The sequence below is a fragment of the Cottoperca gobio genome, chromosome 10 (genome assembly GCF_900634415.1).
Source record: "Cottoperca gobio chromosome 10, fCotGob3.1, whole genome shotgun sequence".
In the NCBI taxonomy this organism is placed as follows: domain Eukaryota; kingdom Metazoa; phylum Chordata; class Actinopteri; order Perciformes; family Bovichtidae; genus Cottoperca; species Cottoperca gobio.
The window spans coordinates 15511582-15538524 of NC_041364.1; the positions used below are offsets into that span (position 1 = coordinate 15511582).

General features: G+C 39.5%; 1 protein-coding gene across 2 annotated transcripts in view; it reads left to right on the plus strand.

Annotated features, from left to right (window-relative positions):
- The first annotated feature begins 14133 nt into the window (after window positions 1–14133).
- Window positions 14134–26943, plus strand: part of frmpd3 (FERM and PDZ domain containing 3) — a 73381-nt gene continuing 60571 nt past the window's right edge. For both annotated transcript variants that reach the window (XM_029441667.1, XM_029441668.1), the window contains exon 1: window positions 14134–14375. The gene's annotated coding sequence lies outside the window, so the exon portion shown is untranslated. The remainder of the gene's footprint in view (window positions 14376–26943) is intronic.

Below are 26943 nucleotides of genomic sequence, written 5' to 3' on the forward strand. Positions count from 1 at the left end.
ACGCTGTCCGAAATAAAATGTGTTCATCCACAGGCCAACCTTTCTGCTAAAAAGGGGAGTGATTATGGCAGAATTCAATCAGCGCTTCCAAGGTTTTTCTGTCATTGAGAAAGAAATCAAGCTGTTCTCAACTCCCTTCCTGGTGGATGCAGAAGAAGTGGAAGAGAGTCTGCAGAACTCATGGAAATGCAGTGTGAAGATTCTCTGAAGAATCAACATCAGCTCCTCTCCCTACCCGACTTCTACCGCAGCTTGGAAAAGGCCAAGTTTCCTCTGATGCGACGTCACGCTAAAAGAATGACGAGTCTGTTTGGCACAACATACATATGCGAGCAAACATTTTCTCAGTTGACGCTGAACAAAAGCAGATTGAGAACCAAACTGACCGATGTCAACCACCATACTCACTCCTGACCTGCCAGCCATCCTTCAGTCCAAAGCGCAGCATCACTGCTCCCATTGAGTGCAACGCTGTTCCCATTGTAGGTGAGTTAAAATATATTACACAGTATTCATGTGTTCAAAAGCCCAATTACTTAATAAATTCAGTCAATTAAAGTTGATAACATTTTCTAAAAAACGTTAGCTGATGAGTTATTTGCATAACTAGCTTAAATATAGCCTAACGTTACCCTTCCCCTTTATACAGGGCTGTGAAGGGGGTCCCCATCCTGATGAAGAAGCAACCTGAGGCTGCTGTTTTGAGAATGACCCTTTTTGTAAAAAAACTAAAATTGATAAATGAAAACCCATTAATAATGGAGAGATGTGATTTTTGCTGTTTTTTGTTCTTTAAGTATATTAAGTTATCAAGCATAATTGACCTACATTTGATTGATTTTATAAATGTACCTACATTTGATTGATTTTATTTATAAATAGATAAATGGAAAGATGTGATGTAGGCTGTTTTTTGTTCTTTAAGTATATTAAATTATCAAGCATAATTTACCTACATTTGAGTGATTGATTTGTATTACTGTTAATACACTAGAGATGAGGCGATATACCTTAACTTTAGTGAGTGGCCCAACCTTTAGCATATTTTTCTGTATTTGGACACCCCTGCTTTAATGCAACAAAATGTCTTTCTTGAGATCATGATTTAATTGGTAACCAATTCTTTTTGCAAATGTTGATTAATGTAAAATCTAATGTGACCATCAGTCGTGATCTCTCTGTCTGACAGTTACACCTTAATGTCTACAGCGTGGCTCCACCATCAAGTCTACTGCAATTGTCTTTCATAAAGGTAACAGCAATTAGACTGCAGTTCTGACCTTGAAAAACCATTAATTTTCTATCTCGAGATAACAAGATAATTAAGCCAGGATTCTTGAGATTAGTTAAAAAGCATGTGGAACAATGGCTCCACACAGGACTGCTGAGGTCACAGATATTTGGCTAAAACGAGACTATCAGCTAACTGCATGTTTAATGACCAACTTTTCACAATTTGTGATTTTACCAAATATAATTACATAATGCTAGGGTTTGAAGAAAACCAATGTATTATCTCCTTGAAATGAGTTACCTAAATTGTGAAAGCGAGAAAACAAAGTTTCACAATAAATCTTGATTAACAAGATCAAAAGTACAGGAAATATCAAAAACATCAAAGAATATTAGAAGGTATTGCACATCATCATCCTTTCACTTGAGTCTCTCAAACTGTGCTGTTACACAGGCCTCTGTAGGTATTTCTTTAGACTCCTAAAGCTGATTCATCTTCTGGCAGAAGGTTTATCCAGCATGTGTTTGAATTCAGCTCTGCAAGACTGCCAATTGTAATCAGGAATAACCAGACCTCCTGCCATTCTCACAAAAGGAAGGGGGTGCAAGATTGTTTTGTGTAGGTTCAAAAATATCCTAAAATTGATCCAGGACAAAGGATCTCAGGAGCCCAGGGTTCTGTACTAACAAGCCTGCTTTCTGTCCGTCCGTTTAATAGTCTGCTTTTTGACTAGTTGGACTCTCAAAGGCTATTTTTAGACTCATTCCCATGATGATGGCAGCCAAGTCCTTGATATGTCTGGACAAAGACTTAGAGCAGACCTGGGCATTGTACGGCCCGCAGACCACATCCGGCCCTGGTCGGCCCGCGTGAGGACAATCGTAAATTATAACATATATGAAAATGTTTTTTGTTTTTTTTAGACAGCACTCTATTCAAAATAAAAGCAACACCATTGTATTGCGTGCATGGTGTAAATAACTTTCTAACTGTGTTGCTATTATTTTGAAAATTTCACACCTAGGTCTTCAGTGATGTCCTACACAGTCCTACCTGAATTATTCCACCTCTTAATACCATCATTATGACGCCATGGCTATAGAAACTATACATTTAGACAGAAACGCAGTATAACCGGGGGTTGCATCACCCTAACAACAGAGTTATATTAATATTTACGAAACATTTAGTTGTAAATAGCAGGCATTTCCAGCAGTACAATGTGCAGTGCCTCTCGGAGGCTGTGAGCCGGGGGTACCGCTCGTAGTTAGTGATTTGAAAGTGGCGGACAAACCCTTTTCCCGGCTGTGATAGGCTCGCTAGCATCAGGGTTGGCCGTTCTCTTCGCACGATGTCTATCTTTTCTTGAAAAGTTCGTCTTGAAAATGGCGTTGTAATTATATCTGCGACCAAATCGATCTCTTCTCCTCCTTCAGCCATTGTGGGTTGAAAAAAACAGCTTGTAGAAATCTACACAAATTAGCTTGTTCAAAGTTTGCTAGCTCTGCATAGCTCTGCCTCTCAATGGTGCGTATCCTATCAAAAGACGTGGACGTGCTGACGTTATCGTACGCCTGCTAGCCGGCCCCAGTGTCCCCAACTCGAAATCTGATTGGTTAACGCCACAGTTTTGTTTCCATTCACTTTAAGCTACAGGTGCCCACACTGTTGATTCTGAAGGCCTACCTAACCAGAGGAAAGCTATGAAATGAAGAGAATAGATTATGGGGAATAATTTAATACATATTTGTGGAAAAAATACATAGAGATTAAATGTATATTCTGATTATGTTTAGGCCAGCAGAGAAGGCCTTGCTGGCCCTGACGGCCCACCACTGGCTACGAGTAATGCTGGCCGGCTAGCCCTCAAAATGAGAAAGATTGATACAGAATGCCGCGTTTTCAAGAAGACATGGACTGCTACGTATTTATTTATAGAAGTCAAAGGTAAAGCTGTGTGCTTAGTTTGTGGTGCGCAGGTCGCTGTGTTCAAGGATTACAATTTGAGTCGCCGTTCAAGAACTTGTCTGATGAAGAGCGGGAAAAGGTTGGGTGCTTTGCTAGCTAAACTGCAAAACCAACAAGGACTTTTTACAAAACATTGCACATCCAGAGGTCCAGCTGTCAAGACAAGTTATGTCTTATCCCACAAATTCGATAGAAAATAAATCGCTAGAGAGTTTATCCGAGGAGTGTTTGGTGGATTCTGCAGCACTCGTATGCCCGGAGAAAAAGGAGGCATTTGAGAAGCCATGCAGTCAATGAAAGGGACAACAACAGGGAGTGATTTGTTCACGGAGGTAAATGCATATGTGGACAAGTTGGGACTGAAATGGGACAAGCTGGCAGGCGTGACAACGGATGGTTGTCCAAATCTGACGGGGAACAATATTGGACTTTTGAAGAGAATGCAGTATGAAGTGAAAGAAATTGGTATTTTTGCATTTTATTATACATCAGGAAGTGTTGTGTAAGTCAGTTCTAAAAATTACCCGTGTTGTTGATGTTGTAACTAAAATAGTTAACTTCATCAGGGCAAGAGCATTACAATCACAGACAGTTTGTTGCACTTTTGGAGGAAAATGAGACTGAATATCGTGACATAGGCTACCACGCCGCTGTCAGGTGGCTCAGCCTGGGCAAAGAGTGTGGGACCTGAGAGAAGAGAGTCAAGACTTCTGTGTCAAGAAAGGAAAAGACGTCCCACAGCTTTCAGATGCAGACTGGATGGCAGACCTTGGTTTTGCTGCACTAATGAATTAACTAAATGTCAAACTGCAATGCAAGGGCCTTTTTGTGCATGAAATGTACAGCGCAGTGACGGCTTTCGTGAGACAGTTGCAGCTTCTCAAGCCAAATGGAGGACAACATTCTCACCCACTTGCCAACACTGAAGGAAGACACACCATCAGCTGATCACCTCCACAGGTTAGAAGCACTACATGGTGAGTTTTGGAGGCAATTTCAAGACTTTAAAACAGTTGAGAATGAAATGCACATGATTTCTCTCCATTTACATGCAATGTGGATGATGCACCCAGTGATGTTCAGCTTGAACTCATTGACCTGCAGTCTGACACACTTCTGTCAGAGCACTTTGGGTCAGTCTCACTGATGCCTGAGTTTTACTCTTCCCTGAAAGAAGAGAATATCCTTATTCTTTTGATTACCAGTAGCAGCTAATCAAAATATATAATGTACTGCTTTTTACAATGGGAGACAATAATATTGACCAGAATTAAGTTCAATTTATTGTTGATTCGGCCCTCTAACACAGCTCGGGTTTCTCATGTGGCCCCTTGTAAAAATGAATTGCCCACCCCTGACTTAGAGGAAGAGATATCTTGTATTGTCTGTTAATGTGGACAGCATGGATTGATTACATTTTTTTCAAAGGACACAACCCTCAGCCATATGCTTTCATCAGCCTTAATGCAGCACAATTGGTTTAACCTACAACACACGCATGCGCACACGCACACGCACACGCACACGCACACACACGCACACACACGCACACACACACACACACACACACACACACACACACACACACATACACACACACACACAAACACACACAGCATGATTGTTCTTTCTGATTTGCTGGGATTTGGTGGAGAACTAAGAAGGCACAGATAAAAACCCAACAAGAAACAGGCAGTTGGCAGTTTTTGTACAAACATAAACAACAAAGGCTGTCTGGGGAAGCTGGTAGAAATACTCTGTAATATTATAGGTGTGGCACAGTTGAAATCTCATAGGTGCATGTGGTGAGAAAGGCCAATAACATTGTCAGCCTTCCGGCTGAATTTAACTGCCCAAATAGCATGTGTCCGAATGGCAGGCTGTATGTTGTGGTCAAGTGTTACATGTTTCCTGATGCATTTAATGTGTGTTGTTGTCAGTAAACAAGTCAAACAATTAAATGGAAAGACATGATCGTGATCAATGTGAGAAGAACTATGTACATAGAGAGAAATAATGTGGATACATGTCAGTCAGACACCCATCCTTAACAACTCAAAACCTGGATATGTTGTCATCCTGACCACCTGGTTATTCATTTGTTGTCATTTAAGCATTAGGGACATTAAGAAAATCTCCATGCATATTTGATTCAAGGGATGAATAAATGGATAAATTAATCAAAATCAAATTTCATATGCCACTTTTATGTTGCAGTGAAAATGCCAAGATCCAAAATAATGAATATCAAACTGGTCGGTTCTTACAGGTACTGACAACTCCTGATGGCAGTGCCCATCACACATTTAGCAACATAAAAGACTTGGAATAGCAGAGCTCCAGTTTGCCATTTAATAATGTAAGTGTAAAATTTCCATCAGAAATGAGAAATGGGCTTTCTGAAGCGCGGAATTACATTATATCAAAAGAGCTGAAAATCAGCAAGTCCTTCATGCTTAGTATTTCTTTTGGCAGATACCCTCCTTTATATCTAGAGTGGGGAAAAAGAAGATGTGTTGTTTTTTCTTTGTCTTTCCTTTTGTTTTTATTCCAATTGTATTGTTTTATTTCAGACTTTTCTTAACACAATCATAACACTCAGTCAATATGTCATTAGGCAGTGCAGCTGGGTGTCATGTAATTTCAGCAAAGGGTCAATGTGGATATTAACCGTTTTATTTCTTAGTTATGTTTTCATTGCTCAGCCACTCATGAAATCCAATATTTACTGAACTGCTGACGACAGGCTGTGAAATACCTGACCCCTGGAAATGATGCGAAGGATGAGGACGATCGACATGTGTGAACGTAAATCTGAAAGAGAGGATGGAGCCATTATCTTGCGTTGGGGCGTGACTGAACATATGGGGCTATACAGCGTTGTAAACCGCTGGGGATCAGAAGAGAGCAAACGGTTATTTGGCTGTTAAGCCTCCATGCTGTAGAGATCAAAGACTTACTAACGCCAAGTCTTACGATCACAATCAGCACCTTCTCCATGCAAGCATCTGCAAGATCCTCTCTGGCAAGGTCACCGCTGATAGAACTCAGGATTGGTTAGAACTTCTTGTGTGTGTCTGTCTGGACCTGCGTCTCTCCGAGTTAGTGTTTAGTGTGTGTGTTTGAGTGAAACAGAAACATCTCTCTAACACTTTGAATCCTCACTCGTCATGAGTAAACCTTGTGCGAATGGTAATTTATTGGATACAAATTAAACATCCAAAATGTTTGTATTCATTTTTGTATTTGCTTGCTTAGTAATGACATAGTAATGCTTTAGATTACAGCCCAAGCATTACAGTGTAAATATGTTGTGCATATGGAGTATGAAAGAAACACTGTTAGTATTGGGTAACCTGGTAGATACAAGAGAAGAAACACAATAAATAAGGAGGTAACACGTTTATGAAGAACATAACTACAATTACTGTTGAGGATTGGTCACAGGCAGTTCCTGAGATATTGCAATGATTAAAAAATATAGACATGTTACTATTTTATAGCTATAAAGGAGTTCCCTTTTCCCAGAGTCTCGTTCTGTCTCCTCTAGTCTAGCAATTGTTTCCCCTGCATCAATAACAATGCACACTATATCAACATTTAATACCACTCCATTAATATTATATTATATATATTATTATAAAACATTTTACACTGTAATTTTCCGAAGTAATTTTAATGAACTTATATTAAAATAAATGATACCATAGGTTATTACAATATCAATAATGTCCTCTCTTAATACCTAGTAAAAAATATTACAGGACTCTGTGATTATTACAGTGTAATATATTTCAATGTGCCTCTTTAATACTAAATTGTTATCCCTTTATCTCTTAACCTCTTGTCTTCTTTCATAATACCTGTATATTTGTCTCAGTAACGTTTTGTTTTCATGCCACATACAGATTTAAAATTATGTTTATTTAAATGTATTTAACCTTCTTCTAAATGTCTACTACTTTTTTTCTATCAGGTTTTCTTATACGAGTTTTCCAAGTCTGATTAAGCATACTTTTAACTGCAAACACTTGTTTTGACTTGATTAATACCACCTAGTGCATGTGCTGGTGTGTGTGAGATTTGATTATTAGCTAAATCAAAGCTCTCTTCTAAAGAAGAACTTCACAGTGCTGCCCTGGTCCTGCTGTTGGAAATCAGCAGATACAAACTGAACACATTGTCAGTGTCAGTAGTGGTTTTAGTGGACATATATTACTACGGCTGTCAACACCGTGTCATCACCGTGACGGAAATAAAGAAGGACAGCTTTGACAGGAAGTCATAAAAAGCAAGAAAAAAACATCTCCCTGAAGCAGAGTGGTCTATGATTAAAATGGGTGCCACTCAAATTGACCCAATGTCGCAGAGATGGACGGCAGAGTGCATTTCATTAAAGGGGATGTAACACAGACAGACCCTGCGTGAACAAGTGTCAGACTGCACAGGTTACCGTGTCACAATACTGACACTATATCATTTTCCAGTTTTACCTTATTTTCTTTACTTTTGAACGCAACAAGTTTTTGGAGGAATCCTCCCTCCATCTACCAAAATACAGTTTTATACTTTGAACTCAAACTATCTGTCCTCACATCCCACATTTATTACAAAATAACCTTTATCACTGCACATGGCAGTGATAATTGCACAAATGATGGTCTACCTCTCTATCTTTCCATGTTTGTATGTTCCACTCTGGAGAGAGCTGCTTGTTGGGCCAAACTCCGCCGAAGAGTGTTAACTTTATCCTAACGCACTCGTCCTTTTAGCTCGTGCAGATTGGCATGAGCGTCCGCACAAACTAGGCACACTGGCCTTTTACTTCCACAAATAAATAATCGTTCATCCATTTCTCCTGGAAAGTGCGACATTCTGCATCCACCTTTCTCTTTTTTACGTGATGACACGTTCCGCTCGTGTTGTGTTCAAGGACCCTGACCTTGACCAGGAAAAACAGTCAATCGCGGGCCGTATACGGCCCGGAGGCCGGAGGTTCCCCACCCCTGCTCTAGACCCTCTAAGACTGCCAATATTACACAATATTTCCTCAGTTCCTACACACATTTAAACAACTGCACCAAGACCTGAAATATTCTAATATGTCTTACTACAGAAGGACGGCAGTTACTGACAAGAATTGCTGAAAACATAGATTTATTTTATAACAAAGGCCTGGCATGCAGTTGTGGTTTGACCATAGACTGTGACGTCACCCATTGGTTTTTGGACTTTCGTTTTGAAGCCTTGAGTTTGGCGTTTTGGCTGGGCGGCATTTTGGTTTTTGGCCGTTGCCATCTTTGTTTTTTTAGAACCAGTAGTGACAGGAGTGGGTGGAGCAAAGTGCAACCGAATGCAGAACAAGATATTTTTCGGCGACCAAAATGTTCCAATTAACTTTCATGAACTGAAAACACAGTGAAAGGGTTAAAGTTCTAAGACGAAAACACAAAGAACAATCAAACCAGACAACGCCGTGGTAGCAACTAATCAATCACAAGGGAGCCACGTCCTAAAGCACCCTGCTCTACTCTATATGAGACTATAACATCATGCTGTATTGAAGAAACTAGCGATTGAAACCATAAACTATGGAAGTAGGGTCATGTTCTCATAGACTTCTATACAATCAAATTTCTTTTTGCAAAAAAGTGGAGTAGCCCCCTGCTGGTTATTAGAAATAATCCAGGTTTAAGGCACTTCTGCAATGACTTCTCTTTTCAGACCCGGAGGTTGCTACCTAGGTATGACCCCCACCCACTGCTGGTCTCCATCCCCAAAAGGTTGATAACCCCAGCTTTAACTAACCAAATCTAACAACTCTGTACCACTGTTACAGAGACGCTCACTGGCAGTGTCTTTAGTGGAAGTCCCCCCCCCCCCCAATGTCAATGAATAGCAACAGCCTTTCAGTGAAAGTGGGTGTGAAGGCGTGTATGTGTGTGGTACTATCAGTGTGTCAGGAGCTGTGGGTACATGACAGCAGGACAGGACATTAAAGGATTTCACAGCACGGGACAGCACAGATTCTTCTCTGACAGGGAAACCATTTTCTCTATGTGATAAGCAGGAAAGACGGCAGAGAAAAAGTACAGTCAGTCATGGCACCACTGTCTCTTCTAGTAATGTCCCTGAAATGGATTTTCACTTTGAGTCACTTTTTTTTTTTCTAACTTACATTCAGCGTGTGGTATATCAGCAGGTTGAAGTAACAGTGTTTCAGTTCTCTGGTTATCTCTCCTCAACTCACTCTGTGGATGTTGTAGGTTTGGTGTAAAGGTGATTTTAATTTTCTTGTCTGTGTGTCTCTTTAGTGAGTAAAAATAATTAGCTCCTGGAGCAGTGGTGTAGCTAGGCCCATTTTAGGTGGGCTTTAGCCCCTTTCATACTTTACAATGTCATCTAAGAGATGGCTCAGAGTAAATCAAGGGTGCTAGGACCCTGGGGAAAAGGATGTCCCCAGGGTACCCTATGTACACCTGTACATAGACTGTACGGGTGTAGCACAGCTTTGATATCATGATAGATATCTGTAACTTCTGACGAGTCATGCTGGAGATGGGAGGTTTACATTTTGAAAGATGCACTGTGTGAAATTGTAAGAAGTTATTAATATGTGTTAGCTCCTTAACTTTTAATAACTCTAGGAAGGGGAAAAGTGTAGTAACACTAGGTATTCTATGTTTGTTGGTGTACTGTCAGTAGTCAATAGTAACTGGCTAGCTATAGAAGAGCTAAAGTTTGTTTACTATGGAAAACAATTGTAAGCAGGAAAGGGTGGATAGCTATTCTAACTATCATAATCTGCCAATGTTCATTGATCAGATGGATATAAGAAGAGTCCTAAAGAAAGGTGGCAGCTCTGCCACAGGGAAGCAGCAGCAAAGAACAAGTTATTCTGGAGCCAACAGTGTCATGGTTAGTTCAGGTCGAGGAGTAAATGAGCAATTTTTGGATTATATTCCTGTAATAGGCCACAGTACTGTAAATAAATCATTAATGAAAACACATAGCCCGAAGTTCCAGAGAATAATGCATTTGTTTAACACACATGACAGTGAACACACTTACACCATGTCATGAAATTTACTTTAGTGTCTCCATCAGTTAATAAATCATTGTTTACACTTATTTTAAAGGGTCATGCAGAAGGAGAGGCAGATATATTTTTCATATTAGTGTTGAGAGTTGTCCCCTTACCAAGACCACAAAGTTATATTAGATCTAGCATTTTAATTTTGCTCTCAAAGTGTACCAGATGCATACAATTCACTTTAAAATGTTAAAGAAATTCTGCCCGGGGAAGCGTGCTCCCGGACCCCCCTAGAAGATGTGAAGTCCACCCTACTCCTAAGACATGTCAACATGACTAAGACCAGGTAACATGGGCCTGGTTAACATGGCTAATATATTGACGACGCAACCAGCACAAAACACTGTGTAGCGGCTTTGCTCAGTGCAAAACTCCCAGACTTACTTCTCCATCATCATGCCATCTGAGTTCCTTTAATGGTAATTGTACTACCATGCAGGTGCACACAGCTCCACCTCACCTCCGGGCTAAGCCCACCCAAACTTGAAAACCTAGCTACGCCCCTGTCCTGGAGGTTTCTCTCAGGTGAGTCAGGGGTGGAGCTAAAGTATGTATCTGTCATAGCTCAGAGGGAAATGTGGTTTGATAGCGTGCAGAGCTATAAAACTCATCCTTTATATGTTGCTTGTTTAAATATGTACACACATGCATATTTATACACATAGTCCAAATCAAGTATTCAAGGTTCCATCAATTACCAAATAATAAAAAGTCTGTAATCTCTCCACTTGTTAAATGAAATAAACTCTTATCAGCCTAAAGTGAATTTGTGAAGTAAGAACCTCTGTAATTCTGTAACACCACTCGCAAGTGGGCTGAATGTTTCTGTAGTTCCCACAACTCCAACAAAGTCAAGTCAGTTTAGGATCTGCTTCAATTGGTATACATGATTAGATAGATAGATACTTTATTGATTGCGAGGGAAATTTTGAATTATTTAATTTAACTAAAGACATTCATTCTTATAATTAATTAAAGACATAAAAATTGAAGGGTGATACGTCTTCTCTCACATTCTCCCAGTTAAACTTTCATTCATAACATATACATAATGTAAGATAATAAACTTAATATTTATTAACCAGGAATTCCAGTATTTGGATTAAGTAGCTTTATAAAAAAAAAACAAGGTGTGTCAGATTTAGATCTGCAGCTGTTATTCCAATGTTCTTGGAGATGACAAAGTACCTTTGCACCATTCAGCTGTGTGTGATTTAAGATAATTATTTAGTGAGTTTAAATGCTTAATGTCTGCTTCGACCTATGTAAGGTTTTTGTCATGCTCATTGGTGTGTTTGGTGCATGTATGTCCTATTAATGAACATTACAAACTTATATACAGGCTTAATAACAACGACAATTGCAGATGACATACCAACTTTTGCTTGAGATTTATTAGAAATTGTGATTGAATGTGTTAATGACTGTATTGACATTTTTAACTGCAATCTTAACAACGTTTAGAAAGTGAGAATCGAAAATAAGGGCAATTTTGAAAGCTTAAAAAAGACTCTAGCGTGATCCTATTTATGTTGCTGGATTTTCCAGCTTCTCTTCCAGGTGGAACAGCCGTGGAGTATTAGTGCAAAAATGCTCATTAAAACTGGACTTCTGTGACTGCTGTAGCACATCTGTATGTGTGAGAGCAGATGATATGTGCTCGTGAATGTAGGTACCACTGCAATCGTAATCCAAAGGGTCTGCCAGAAGTGTGGAAGCGAGAGGGAATTACCATCTGTTAGTCCTCTGCCAACATCGAGCGCAGTACTAACCACCTTCCTCACGCATAATTACCCCCACACACACTCCACGAGGTTGCCTCAGTCGCTGCCTCGGCTCACTCCTAAAGCCCGATTTAGCAGCAGATTACAGAGTTAGATTAACACAGCCGAGCGTCAGGAATTGCTTTCAAAAGCACACCCCAGGTCAGCGCAGAACTGTTTTCTCTGAAGGCTCAGGTCTGGATTCTGTCAGGCTACACTAAGCTCTGGTGTGGGATGAATTACAATATGCACATTGTGATTGAATTTAAAACTGTTGGTAATCAGTTCCTTCACATCCATGACTTTCTTTTCATGTTTTAAATCCTTTCCATAATTTGAATTTGCTATAGCAGGTGCACCATTCACTATTTTGGGTTGTGATTGGTCATGCAATCATAACTGGGAGAATCAGTGTTTTTGTAAAACAGAAGGATGTCGATTATCAAGAGAAGTATAGTCGGAAAGTTAGGGTCAAGTGGGGTGCTATGTAGCAGAGTTATAATCTCTTCTGACTGTTGAATCAGTCCAGTTACATGAAGCTGCCACCATGGCTGTCTGCAGGCCAGAACATCCTGCAAATCTTCTTTCCACTGCTTAAAATGAGTATGTCTGTCTGGCTAGACATTTCCAGTTTGCAGGGATGTTGGGAGATTGTCGATCCCCTGTCAGGTTGACAGGGGTAACTGCTGTCTTCAACATGACTCCTGGTTATAAGCTGAAAGGAGGACTTTCCTTATTCAAAGCCAGACACGTAGAGAGGTAATAAGGGATTTCGCTGAAGATAAAGACAAAACTAACGAGGATGCAAAAATAAGGAAAAGACTAATCTAATAAAGAAAGAAAGAAAAAAGGAAAAGATGGAGGTTATTTAGTGTGCGACTCTTGTGCTTTGTAAATGTCCCTGCATTTTCTTGTCTTTTTTATCAGATGGCAAAATGTCTTAGTGCATGCATTTCTCTCCCTCTATTTTTTTCTCTGTCAATTTCAAAAGTCTTTCTTCCTATCTCCAGATCTTCATTCTTCTCCATCCTGTCCCTTCTGCTCATCTCTTTGATTCTTGAGGCAGTCTAAGCAGAACAGACAGGATACTCAGAGAACAAAACAGTGGGTGAAACTGAGCCTACACATTTCACCACTCGTCTTTCTCATTTTCTTTCCTTCCCCTTCTTGTTTCTCTCTTTAATCAAATTGTCCAGCTGCTTTTTGGGTTTGTTTTGGAGGGGTGTCTCACCTGCAGGGGCTTTGAAATTCTCCTCTCCTCTCTGTGATATATCATTCCCCTGGGCATTCAGGGAGGCAGGTAGCCTGTTAAGGTGGGAGGTTCTCAGTGCTGTTGATATACTAATAGCCTGAAGAGATCTGAGGTGTTCCTCTCTTTAACTGTGTGTGCATTTGAGCCGTGTATGTCCACATATCAGGCTATAAAGTTCTCTTTAAAACATACTCATCAGCATTCAAATGACAATGACAAGCTATGCTTATATACATCTTTGTTTCTCTTTTTGTGTGTCACACACACACACACACACACACACACACACACACACACACACACACACACACACACACACACACACACAGGCGTATGGATATGCATGACTCATTAACTCAGCCATGGCCATGCATCCCTGATTGAATTGATACCGATAGATGGAGCAGGAGGGAAAACAACCTTTCCTATACTCTCCCTTGCCATTCTTCCTCCCCTGCTCCCACACACCCCTCTCTCTCTCTCTCTCTCTCTGTCTCTCTCTCTCTCTCTCTCTCTCTCTCTCTCTCTCTGCCTCAGCATCTCGCAGCTACCGGCAGCATTAACAGTTAGGGAAGCGACTCTCTTTTCTCACACTGCACACAGAGTGGATCCAGCACTGACGCGCAAACACACAGAAACGCTCACACACTCACACACATGCACAGGGAGCAAACGGGAGGTGGAACGAGGCTCCAGCTTTAGCATGTCCCCTGGCTGCAGTCAGACATGTAAGAGAAGGAGGTGCTCTGTTCGCCGTTCCATGTCCGCTTCAGTTCTCTAAGCACCTCCCATCCCCCCCCCTGAACGCTCTGGCTCTGCAGTTGCTGAGGGGCTGGCTGGAATGACCCGGGAGAGCGGGAGACACAAGGAGATGCGCTAGACGGGGCTGCCGGCTGGGAGGACTCCCTGATCCTTGATCCCTCCTCTTCTCTAGGCTGACAGACACAAGGCAGACCTGTGATCTGCCCCACAGATGCTGGCCCATATAGGAGGGCATGGCTGTGTAGACCGAGGGTCTTCATCAAGCACAGCCACAGAGAGGAGGACCAACACAGAGACACGCAGGTAAGAGGCAGCAATTAATATTGATGGCAGATCGCAGATGTGAGGGGGATCAGCTATGTGTCGTCCGAGATATAGATTACTTCGCTTCTTTGATTCTCATCTGTGTTCCTTAATTGGTTTGATTATTCACAAAGGTTTTGCTGTCTGTGACTTGTTTGTTTGCGCCTGTTGTTCGGCTGCTGTGCTGCATGGTCATTGATTAGAAGGGAGATGGGTCTGTGAATGAGCGCTGTGGCAGCATGATAATGGAATATGTCTCCTGGAGGACATGGTTCGATATCCATCAGACGTCTGGGGAATGTCAGCTGGAATGAGGAGTGTACAACAGGGAGGTCGCAGGAGAGAGAAAAAAAAGAAAATAGAGACGGAGACAGGGTAAAAGTCCATAGCATTTCATATCATTTATGTGAGTGACATATCCTGTGGGCTTCTGCTGTTTTTTGAGGGGTGACCATTGGGTTTTGTTTTTCCTCAGTGCTTCATTTATGATTCATATATTCATCTCACACTCCACATTTGGCCAGTTTTTCAAATAAAGTCTGAAGGCTGTATTTCACGATGTGCCAGGGTAGCTGAGGCTTGTGATGAACACAAATAGAGGAGTTTGAGGAATGACAGAAACTGTGATTTGCTGCATAATTACTGTAGAGTTGCACACTGAGAAAACACATGTTGGAGCTATTAGAGGTTCATGAAAATGATTTCATGTCATGTCATGTTGCTGGTGCAGCCTTGAGACTTTCCTGTGACTGACCCTGCAGAATGGGGAAAAGGTCAGTTTACAACCTCTGCCAACAGAAGATTTCTCTCCTCAATCCTCCACCAATACTCTCAAGCCCATTTACATGACTCTAAAATAGTTATAGTGTTTTTCTTCTTCCGCTGCTGTCAATGACAGGGGCAGCAGCAGCCCCAAAGTGCATTTCAGAGATTGGCCTTGGGTGGATATGCTTATTCAGAGTTGCCTGTGGCTGAGAGAGATGAGCTGTCCGGTTCCGTTGCATGGAGCATACATCACTGGATGCAGGGCTGTGGACCCAGGAGGAATCAACAAAAGGAGAACCATTATTTAGATGACCAGGCTTCTCTATCTCATCATGTGGCCGGGCAAGCTATAGAAACAGGAGAGGGGCAAATGGAGGGACTGAGACAGGTAGGGCGCCGAGGCACGACGGCAGTCAGACGAGGAAAGAGCACTCTCTTCAATGCCGTGATTAATTCTAGAGGCGGTACATTGAGCATATGCCAAAAAATATCAATATTTTCCATTATACAGTGTGTTTCAGAGTGGACTGGTGGCTGATTTAAAAAGCAATTCTGCAACATCTATCTAGATGCCACTCAACCCGACAGCGGTTAGGCTGGCGTTTGATGGAGTGGATGTCTGAGGTTGATTGGGTGTTCTTTTGCAGAAAATACATGTGGAGGTTGATAGTGGGAGTTTTTATGGCAGTAAATAACACCCAGGCATCATTGGGAACGTTATCAGATAACCTTTGCTTGAGAAATGACACTGAATTATTGATATTTTGTTTTGTTTAAATGTATTAAATATGATCAAAAGCCCAGTAGCCCTGAAATCATTTCCGTGATCTTGCTTTACATTGTACTTTCACAGCAGCTATTCTATCTTCTCTGTCAACTTCTGCTTCGTCATTAGAGAGAGCAGAACAGCCCCAAGGTTGTGGGGTAGAACAAATGAATACAACCTGGGGATGCAGCCTTTGTGCAAGCACACACACGGATACCAAACCCTCATAATATGGCTCATTGGGAAGTCCTGAATACCAAGCCTGGACATGGTTACAGATACCAAAACAGTATCAAAGTAGTGAGGTCTGATGCACACGTAAGGAGGGGTGGTTAGCACAGGCGGGTATCTCTACAGAGGCACATAAAAGCACATTATGAAAACAGACTTGGCACTGGATAAAACCTACGGATCACACCAATTACAGTGGAGGGCATTTAAATGAGGGGGAAACAACACGCATTATTTCAGTCTCGCAAACACTTTACGCTGGTAGTTAAGCACGAGCTCTGTTGAAAGACACGTGAACACTTTCAGAGATATGCATGAATGCACTCTCTCACACCAACTGCTTTCCCCTGCTGGAGTTGATTTTCAATCTAAGCCCACATCTCCATTTTCACGCTTGTTTGGCTAAATGATTTCTGTCCAACTTTCAAAGCTCTGCAGATGTAAAGCATGACGTGGAGTTTAGGTATGAGGCTTTTTTTCATATCATATTTTTATTATTATCAACAGATCTTATGAAAAGTCAAAGAACACCAATGAATTGATCCTGCAAATGAGTACTGTCTGTGTAAACGCAGTCTGATGCAGCTCATGCCGCTCAGACGTTGATCTCCTTCGTTTGCAATTGGGGGACAATGAGCATAGGAAGTGTTGTTTATTCTTTTTTTAGCAGTGTAAAATGGAACTGCACTCATATGCATCTGCCCAGTAGAGAGATTTATTTTCTTTTTTTTAAATTCAGCTGTTGAATCATGTCAGGATAAACAACACTGGCTATGTTCATCATGATGTCAGTCAATGCAACCGTATCTTTCAAGTGTGTTTGATGGAGTTCAGAAGAATTTACTTCTTAGTAAATGTGTTGGTTTTGATCTCTTCAGAGTATTTTAATACTTAAAAGACAAAATAACACCAGAGTTATTCTTTATTTATAATGTTTCTATAAATGTAAAATGTGTTAATTGTATACTGTTCATCATGATATAATCCTTTTACTATCTCTTGTCGTGCTGTATTAAACCAGTGTGGGCGCTTCTTGTAAAACCCTGGTAGTACTAACTTATTTTATTGTGTACAGTTGAATAGAGTTGAGTATGATCCAGACACAGGACTATAGGACTCTGACACTCCTACATGACAGGTGAAATCAGAGAGGATCGCTTTTTGTCATCTCTGACAACCAAACACTGATCCAACAATTCTATTTAGTTACCATAGAAACCTTTTGCATTTCTAAAGAATAGTTAGAAGAACATCATTAGACAGAGACAGATAGTCTCTCTCTCTCTCTCTCTCTCTCTCTCTCTCTCTCTCTCTCTCTCTCTCTCTCTCTCTCTCTCTCTCTCTCTCTCTCTCTCTCTCTCTCTCAGTCTTGTGGTCGCCCCTGACAACCAGCTGTTTCTGCTGCTGTATCCAAGGACCAATCAGTCCAAGCTGGAGGCCTGGCCTCGGACGCATTTGTGAAACAAAAAAACAACCACAGTAATAAACTGGAAGTGTTACTGGGGCGATAAATATCTGAGTAACAACATGCATACAGTATTAATTGGTCTTCTGTGCCAGCACATATCTGAGAATCACGCTAGTGCCCAGAAGAAGAGCGATGCCGTGTAAAGTCATTACTTAATTTGGCCAGGATCCCAAACTATCAACTGGGGAAAATAGAACACTTGCAGGAAATGCAAAAATAAAACCACACTTTGAAGGTTGAAGTGTAAGATATGCGTGTGCTAGGACCAGCTTTCTTACTTAATGAGTGGGGTGGCAATGTCGGTAAGTCTGTCCAACAACTAACGGACAGATTACATGAATGAATGTCCTCCCAAGGATGAAGATTAAGTTTAAGTAACAGATGAAAAATAATTAAACACCAAAACACACCAAAACACTGAGAAAGGATTTGTTTCAACTTGTTGTTATTACAGGGGCAGTCATTTTATCTTTCGTCAAAACATATTGGGGTAAGCAGTAGAAATATGGCATTCAGGTTACAAAGTCATCTACAAATGTGATTTGCTTTGGTTCTTCACAGAGGCCTCGAGTCTTGTTCTTTATCATGTACCTTTCCCTAATGATTTGTTCATTTTGAGCCATACATATTGTAACATTCTGCTTTAACTCACAGAGAGGGAAACGGTTGAATTAATTAACATAATCAACCATGGAACAAAATGTTTGTCCAACTTTAAAAGCTCTCAAGCCAGAAATGGAGCCTTCATGTCTATAGTCGAGCAACAGTCGTGGTTGGAAATGCTCGGGGTCATGCGGCATTAGAGAGATGTGTTTGGGGAGAATATTTGCATTCTCTCTCACACGCACGCATAATTATAATTGTGCACATTTGCACATAAATATGCATGCTTACATATACACACAAACACACACACATGCTCAAAGTAAAAGCACAATCATAACTGCTGGGATCATGTTGATTACTTTTTGTTGTTGTTCCACAGAGTACAAACATAGCCAAAGGCCATAAAGCTAATTACATAGCTAGATTACATAACTGTGGTTCCATGTTGCCTTTTGTGTCACAGTGGCACTCCAAAGGCTGCTTCAAAATATCCATAGCATTTCATGGTCGTGGCATCACAAAGCTGCCATCTCGTCCACCTGAGTGTGTCTGCAGCCAAACAGATGACTGCAGTGCTTCTTGTCGGTTCAGCCAGCACACATCTTCCTTCTTCTTCTTCTTCCTTTCTTATCCTATTAGTTTTGCTTTTCAGCCCTTTTCCTTTTCAACAGCAAAAACAAAAGGATGTTAAATGTGCTATAGATTTGTGTGGTGTAACAAAATGTCCATTTTACAGGTGAGGACAGTTTTAGAAAAAATAGCCGGGGGGGGGGGGGGGGAGCTGTACAAAGAGGGAGAAGAGGTGGGCAGAGACGGTGCTACTGCAGGAGACATGAGGAGATCACTGAGGTAGACTAAACTGAAGAGCCATCCGGAGACTCTCTCGTAGTCCACACGTGTGGTAATCCAGAATGAACTAAATCTTTCAGTGGAGTAGGTCTTTTATCAAAGGAATGGGGGAGACGTATTTGAAAACAGATAGATATATTTACTTAATATTTCAAAAGAATTTAATGGATTTTTCTTACTCTCTCTCTCTTTCAACCTCCATCCCCCAGTACATGCCTGCCTACATTTAGTTTATTTAAGAATAAAGTCCCGGCTCTCCAACCCGTAACATCCATTGACTACATTTCTATGTCTTGTTTTGTTCATGAAAACAAGGTTTTTACCAAAAGCAACAACACAATCGAGATCTTATCTAAGCCTTAAGATTAACTACAGAAACTGTAATCGTTTCCCACTTCTGTCTTTGATTCCCTCAACAGCTTCTCCATTATCCAATGTCCATTAGATACCCAGTAGAATGTGGACGGAGAAGTGAACCATCTGTCCTCAGATAATATGCAAAGAAGAAGAAAAATGAAAAGGAGTCTGATCAAGATAAAAAAAAAGAAAAAGGAAGCAATATATTCCTCGAGTCTGATGCAAGTCACAGAAACAGATGGAGACAAGAAAAGAGATGCATATAAGGATGTGGATTTGAAGATGATTGATGATATTTATTTTTTCCCTCTGCAGAGTAGAAAACAATCTCCTCACAGCGTTAGAAAGTAGATTTTGACAGCAGATTTCAAGTATGTGGAGGCTGGGTTTAAAAACTAATATGAATGCATGAATAGCTTTTCAATGTCGTGCATAATACACCAACAACAACAATCTTGCCTCACATTGCTGAAGATCTAAGAAGCCTCTTCTGATAATGTTTTAATTATCTCACAGGTGGCAGCTCTGAGGACAGAATCACTAATAATAATCACCAGTGAATGTCGGGCATTTGCTAACAAGCTGTCAGAAAGTGAATTGCTTCGCTCTTAAACCAGATATAGCTCTGTGAAGTGGAACCACCACATCAGCAGAGAGTGCAGCTCTTTCACATTTCTCTACATCACAGCCGTCAGTGGCCCCGCTGCTTGACTCGCAACGCATCACTTTTAATACATTTATATAAAGTCTGGAATAAAACAAATGATTTCCTGTCTGCTTGTATTGATCAAAACTGTAAGTCTTTGAGTTGTTCATGAGATGGTGATATGTGTGTTCAGAACATCAAACACATACAATATCTGTTATATAAACAGCAACAAGCAGAGGAGTTTCATCAGATACAGTACGACCCATTGCGTATAGTCTCAACCATTTATCTACCCACAGACTTCATATTATGTACAAGCAGAACAACATTTTTCATCCAATGATAACATTTCATGGATTTAATGTAGATAGAGTAAGAGATCACATCTCGCTATTCACTAAACTATAACCAATAATAAACGTAACACTAAACCGACTTCGGCGTGTTCATAAACTGTGGAAACAACACGGACGCTACAAAGAAGATCTGTTGTATTGTACTCCGAGCGTTTTAACAAGACATTTATAGCCGTTTCTAAATTGTTGTTCCAACCTGAGGGCACATGAATTCTCCTGGATGGGAACAATTATTTCCATTTATTTTGATACCTCGTGAATGCAGCAAAAATGCCCCCATCATGCAACGTTAACACAAGTGAAACATAAGTGGTGTAGCCGCCCCTTGATTCGGATCCGCTCCAAAACTTAACTGGTTCTTTCTTGGCACGTGCTACACCCTTCCACCAAGTTTAATGAAAATCGGGCGAGCTGTAGTTTTTACGTAATCCAGCTGACAAAAACAAACAGACGGACAGACAATACAGCCGAAAACATAACCATAATAAACATAATAATAACTGTGGTGTCACAAAACGGAGGGTACAGTAACTATGAGGACTAGTGAGAAGAGTCTCACACTGCTGACTGTTGGCCTCTTCCACACAGAAATGATTAGAATCATATAATCTACACGGTGATGTGAATGATTACATGTGTGGCGATCAGGAGAATCGAGAAGCGGAAAGAAAGAGAAAGAAAGGCAACATAGCACTCATGCATTCAGTGATCAGGCAGGCTGCCACAAGGGGAAATTAAAAAGAAATGAAATAAATAATTCAGCAAAATCAATTTTCTAAATAGCTTAAAGGAAGTTATGATTTTGCAATACATTGCAAAACTGCACTTGATTAATAGGAGCTTGAGACTAACATAACTGCTCCAAATATGAGTATTAGTCAACAACAATGCAGCCGGATCTGAACAAATTTGTGCTTTAAGATGAATTGTTTTTTACTGTAATTGTTTTTTACTGAATACGACAATGTTTGATCCCAACAACACCAGTGTGCTTTAATTACACACAGAAAATAGATGGGCTTTCTCTGTCTGTTCTTTGTACAGGGATGAAGTGATAAACAGCATTATGGGGTGCATTAATAGATATAACATACAGTTTTACCAACAGGTGGGCAATGTAGTAGAAACACTCCAGCATTGACATCTGTGTTATACTGATATAGATACGTAGAAGCTGAAATGTTTCATTCAACTGCCCCCCCTTTCACATTGCCACTTAAATAACATGTTGAAAATAAACAGCTTCTACATTAATTAATTTACTCTCTGTATGTGCCATACAATAAGTCTACCCAGAATCATTTAAATGTGTGCCCTCAGAATTTTTTTAGTGTATTACCAACTAAATATTCATTCATTCTAAACTTGAATAAATAAAAACTAAAATAAAAAAAGAGCTTTACTTTAAAGGATTCAGTCTGCTACTGACAGAGAACATTTGTGTCATAGAAGAAAGCAGCTAATGTGAGTGAACACTGAGGAAATCTCTGCTGGTACTTATGATTTGTTGGAGTAAATAAGCCTAATGATTCATCTCAATCGTCTGCTCTGGTCTTTCTGTGGAGATTTGGGAAGGGATCTGATGTTCTTTGATGTGCATGCTGTTCCCTCCCTGAAGCAGTGCGAACTAAAGATAAAACCTTTCTGTATAATGCAGAGTTTGACTTCAAAGGTGAAAGAAGAATAAAACACTTTGACATATTGTCAGTGTTTACAGGCTTGTGTGTTTGTAATATCGTTGCCCAAAAGAACGTGAGTAAATTGAATTGGCCTTCTCCGCACTTATTTAAAAATCTTAGTTAAGAAAAACAGACACACAGTTTGGGTTAAAGCTTCAAAGCCGGCGGGTCTGATGCTCGGTATTAACCAAAGCACCAGAGGATTAACAAAGTTCTCGTCATAAAACTAGTACAGCACCACAACGCCGATAGATGTGTAGGAGCAGAAAAGTATATAAAGTATACTGTACAGTTTACCATCTAATACTATACATCTTTGACTGTTTTAAAGAGTGCCATATAATATAAATGAGCCGTCTTATGAGACTTGACACATTCAGCGCCACACATGTGCATCTGTGAAAGGTTATATAAAAATCACATTCACACATACGCACACACACGTTTTTGTTTATGTACATGTGCTGTGCCAGAATCATATTTTCATGTGAACAGATTAAGACGTGCACACATGAGATGTGGCATGAATCACAATCATACCTTATTCACAGATACAGTTTTGAGTTGTCTTTCACATAAACATAAACATTTTGTTATATTTATAAAATAGTTTCAGTCACATAGAATAGTTTCAATCTTAACATTAAACTGAGGAAGAGAAGTAGAGCTGGACACAAACAGAGAAACTAAAGGTTAAAGTCCCTGAACAGTTAAGGTTCTTTCACAGGAATGATTTCTATGTTTCGGCTTAATCTTGTTATTGTCTTGTCAATATGTCCTTGCAAAAAGTAAAGTACAGCAAGTACAGTGAGATAACGGATCTTATTGTATCCCGTGAGCCCAGCTGTCTTAAACATATAATATGTATTGCAAAGTTTCCAGGGGGGTTTTCTCACGTCATTCTCCCTCTTTACAATTTGCGGATTTTTCTCTGTCAGCTGTTGAATAAAAACAAAAGGCAATAAGCTTACAAATATTATTATCTGCCTACTTTGCCACATGTATCTGCTGTATATTCATATACAGTAAGTGCCATTAAGGTGCAGAGCAAATGAGAATGTCGATTCAATATTGTGCTAACTAGACAGATGGTGTGATTCTGCTGCAGATAAAGATGCTTTCTTTCATAAAGCTCTGCTAGACTCTGCTGTCAACACAACACATCTATGTACAAACACGAGGTAAGACTTCGACAATAAGCTCAGACTTTCAGCTGAACGCAACTACATTCTTTTTAAATTAGACTGATTGCTTGTGAAAACCACACAGACATGGTTTATATTCATCCGCAGACTGTTTCGGGGTTGTAGCTTTCAGCCCACAGGTCTGTTAGCATGCACACTACATGCTGTGTGTGAGAGTGTGTGCACTCAGGCATTAGTACGCACAGCTACAGCGGCCCACGAGGAGTTATTACTGTAAGACAGATTCTTACCAATCCCCCTCATGCACGTGCACATGCAGACTTCCACACAAATTGATTGTGTGGGGGTACATTCATTTTCTTCAGAGAAGCCTAATTTAAATTTTTAATGGATTCAGACTCTTTTAGCAAAATTGAGAAGAGGCTTCACTGACTGCATATACCCCTCCCACCTCTAAGTGTCTACAACCCTGAGGGAAGGATGCATCCCAATATGAACATTTTATGTAATTGGACACGCTAAATGTAGTATTATGCAGAACATGTCTCCGCGTAAATAGCACTCTGCCATGCGTGACTGATTTAGTTTGAAATCCCAGTTTCTTTCTTCTCTCAAAACTTCAAGCACGATATCATATGCAGTACCAGGTTCATGCCAGGACGTCTAAGGTATTGCTCTGCATATAAAGCAATGTATCTATGAAATAATAATACTAATTTGATGCGTGCAGAAAAGACTTTGATTTGTTTTATGCATCCTAAAATGGCTACTTATTGTAAATGGGTTAGGCTACATTATTGATCACTGTAGGTTCCCTCAGGTACTCATACTACTACTGTACCATATAAATATGATCGTTAGATTACTGTAAACAGATTAAGCACTGCACACGTACTGTACCTGTTTGCTTTGCAACTAAATAATCACCACAATCAGAGAAGGAAGCTGTAGGAAAATCAATATGAATCATTATACTGAACAAATACAATGCAACAATAATGCAGAGGGATAACCTGGAAGGAGAAGCTTAACGCCAAGAACATTATCTATAGTCACAGAGATTTACTGTGTATATGGAACAACTTGGATAACGATGAAAATCACAATTTCAAATTTCTATTTCAGATGTAATACTTTAGTAGAGTAAAGAAAACATATCCAATATGTGAACATACTGCATGACTGAAGAAACAAGGCAATGCCCCAACATCTAATTTCACATAGACCTAGAATTTCTGAGTATTTTACTAAAACATTCTGCAGCCCTTTTTTGTTCTTCTATATTCATGACGACTGAAACATTGAACATTTTTTAATTCAGTTTCCCTCATTTCCCTTTTCAAATATTTTGACACCTATATCGTTGAAGGACAATGTGTCAAGTCTTGTCAGTGATAGTCAGGTGCACATATGAATGTTCAAACTGTTTTTGCTTGAGGTTATTATTCGTCCAATTCATACTGTATATGGAAATGAAAGATTTTGAATCCTCTTTTAATGGTCACAGTGAAATTTAGACTCTGCATTCAACCCATTCCTAGTATTAGTGTCAGTATTAGTGTCAGTGTTAGTATTAGTGTTAGTATTAGTGTTAGTATTAGTGTTAGTGTCAGTATTAGTGTTAGTGTTAGTATTAGTGTTAGTGTTAGTGTTAGTGTCAGTATTAGTGTTAGTGTTAGTGTTAGTGTTAGTGTTAGTATTAGTGTTAGTGTTAGTGTCAGTATTAGTGTTAGTGTTAGTGTTAGTATTAGTGTTAGTATTAGTGTTAGTGTTAGTGTTAGTGTTAGTATTAGTGTTAGTGTTAGTGTTAGTATTAGTGTTAGTGTTAGTGTTAGTATTAGTGTTAGTCTTAGTCTTAGTGTTAGTGTTAGTGTTAGTGTTAGTGTTAGTGTTAGTCTTATGTTAGTGTTAGTATTAGTGTTAGTGTTAGTCTTAATGTTAGTATTAGTGTTAGTGTTAGTGTTAGTATTAGTATTAGTATTAGTGTTAGTGTTAGTCTTAATGTTAGTGTTAGTATTAGTATTAGTATTAGTGTTAGTGTTAGTGTTAGTGTTAGTGTTAGTATTAGTGTTAGTGTTAGTCTTAATGTTAGTATTAGTGTTAGTGTTAGTGTTAGTCTTAATGTTAGTGTTAGTATTAGTGTTAGTGTTAGTCTTAATGTTAGTATTAGTGTTAGTGTTAGTGTTAGTGTTAGTATTAGTATTAGTATTAGTGTTAGTGTTAGTATTAGTGTTAGTGTTAGTGTTAGTCTTAATGTTAGTGTTAGTATTAGTGTTAGTGTTAGTCTTAATGTTAGTATTAGTGTTAGTGTTAGTGTTAGTGTTAGTATTAGTATTAGTATTAGTGTTAGTGTTAGTCTTAATGTTAGTGTTAGTATTAGTATTAGTATTAGTGTTAGTGTTAGTGTTAGTGTTAGTGTTAGTATTAGTGTTAGTGTTAGTCTTAATGTTAGTATTAGTGTTAGTGTTAGTGTTAGTCTTAATGTTAGTATTAGTGTTAGTGTTAGTGTTAGTCTTAATGTTAGTGTTAGTATTAGTGTTAGTGTTAGTCTTAATGTTAGTATTAGTGTTAGTGTTAGTGTTAGTGTTAGTATTAGTATTAGTATTAGTGTTAGTGTTAGTCTTAATGTTAGTGTTAGTATTAGTATTAGTATTAGTATTAGTGTTAGTGTTAGTGTTAGTGCTAGTATTAGTGTTAGTGTTAGTGTTAGTGTTAGTATTAGTGTTAGTGTTAGTGTTAGTATTAGTGTTAGTGTTAGTGTTAGTGTTAGTATTAGTGTTAGTCTTAATGTTAGTGTTAGTGTTAGTGTTAGTCTTAATGTTAGTATTAGTGTTAGTGTTAGTGTTAGTATTAGTATTAGTATTAGTGTTAGTGTTAGTGTTAGTGTTAGTGCTAGTATTAGTGTTAGTGTTAGTGTTAGTCTTAATGTTAGTGTTAGTGTTAGTGTTAGTGTTAGTGTTAGTATTAGTATTAGTGTTAGTGTTAGTGTTAGTGTTAGTGTTAGTGCTAGTATTAGTGTTAGTGTTAGTGTTAGTGTTAGTGTTAGTCTTAGTATTAGTGTTAGTGTTAGTGTTAGTGTTAGTGTTAGTGTTAGTGTTAGCATTAGTGTTAGTGTCAGTATTAGTGTTAGTCTTAGTATTAGTATTAGTGTTAGTGTTAGTGTTAGTCTTAGTCTTAGTCTTAGTCTTAGTGTTAGTAATAGTGTTAGCCCGGGGAGCTGTGTGGGGGTCCGGTGTCTTGCTCAAGGACACCTCGGCAGTGCCCAGGACGGGAGAGATCTAAAAAATAAACAATTGCTTTTCAACGAATACATTTTGGAAGATATTTTTTCAGAACAGTGAGGATTTTGTCCCCCTTCACTTAAAAGCACATTAGGAAGGGATATTATAATGGGTGGCTATTCTTTAAACACAAACTGAAAAGAATTGTGAACCTAACCTGACCCTGGATATAAATGACCAACAAAAAAGTGAGAGCGTTCAACAAAACCTTTTCCTTTATCTTACAATTGTTCAGAGGACATTTGGTCCCACATGCTGTGCATTAAATTGACCTGCAACACGCACACACGCACAGACACCGAGACACACAGTAAGTCATGCAGGAATTAGAGTCATTGTCCTTTGATATCTTCCAGCTCCTGACGTTAGCTTCTGATTACTGCCGAGCTGGATGTCTTTTAGGTTGATATAAAAAC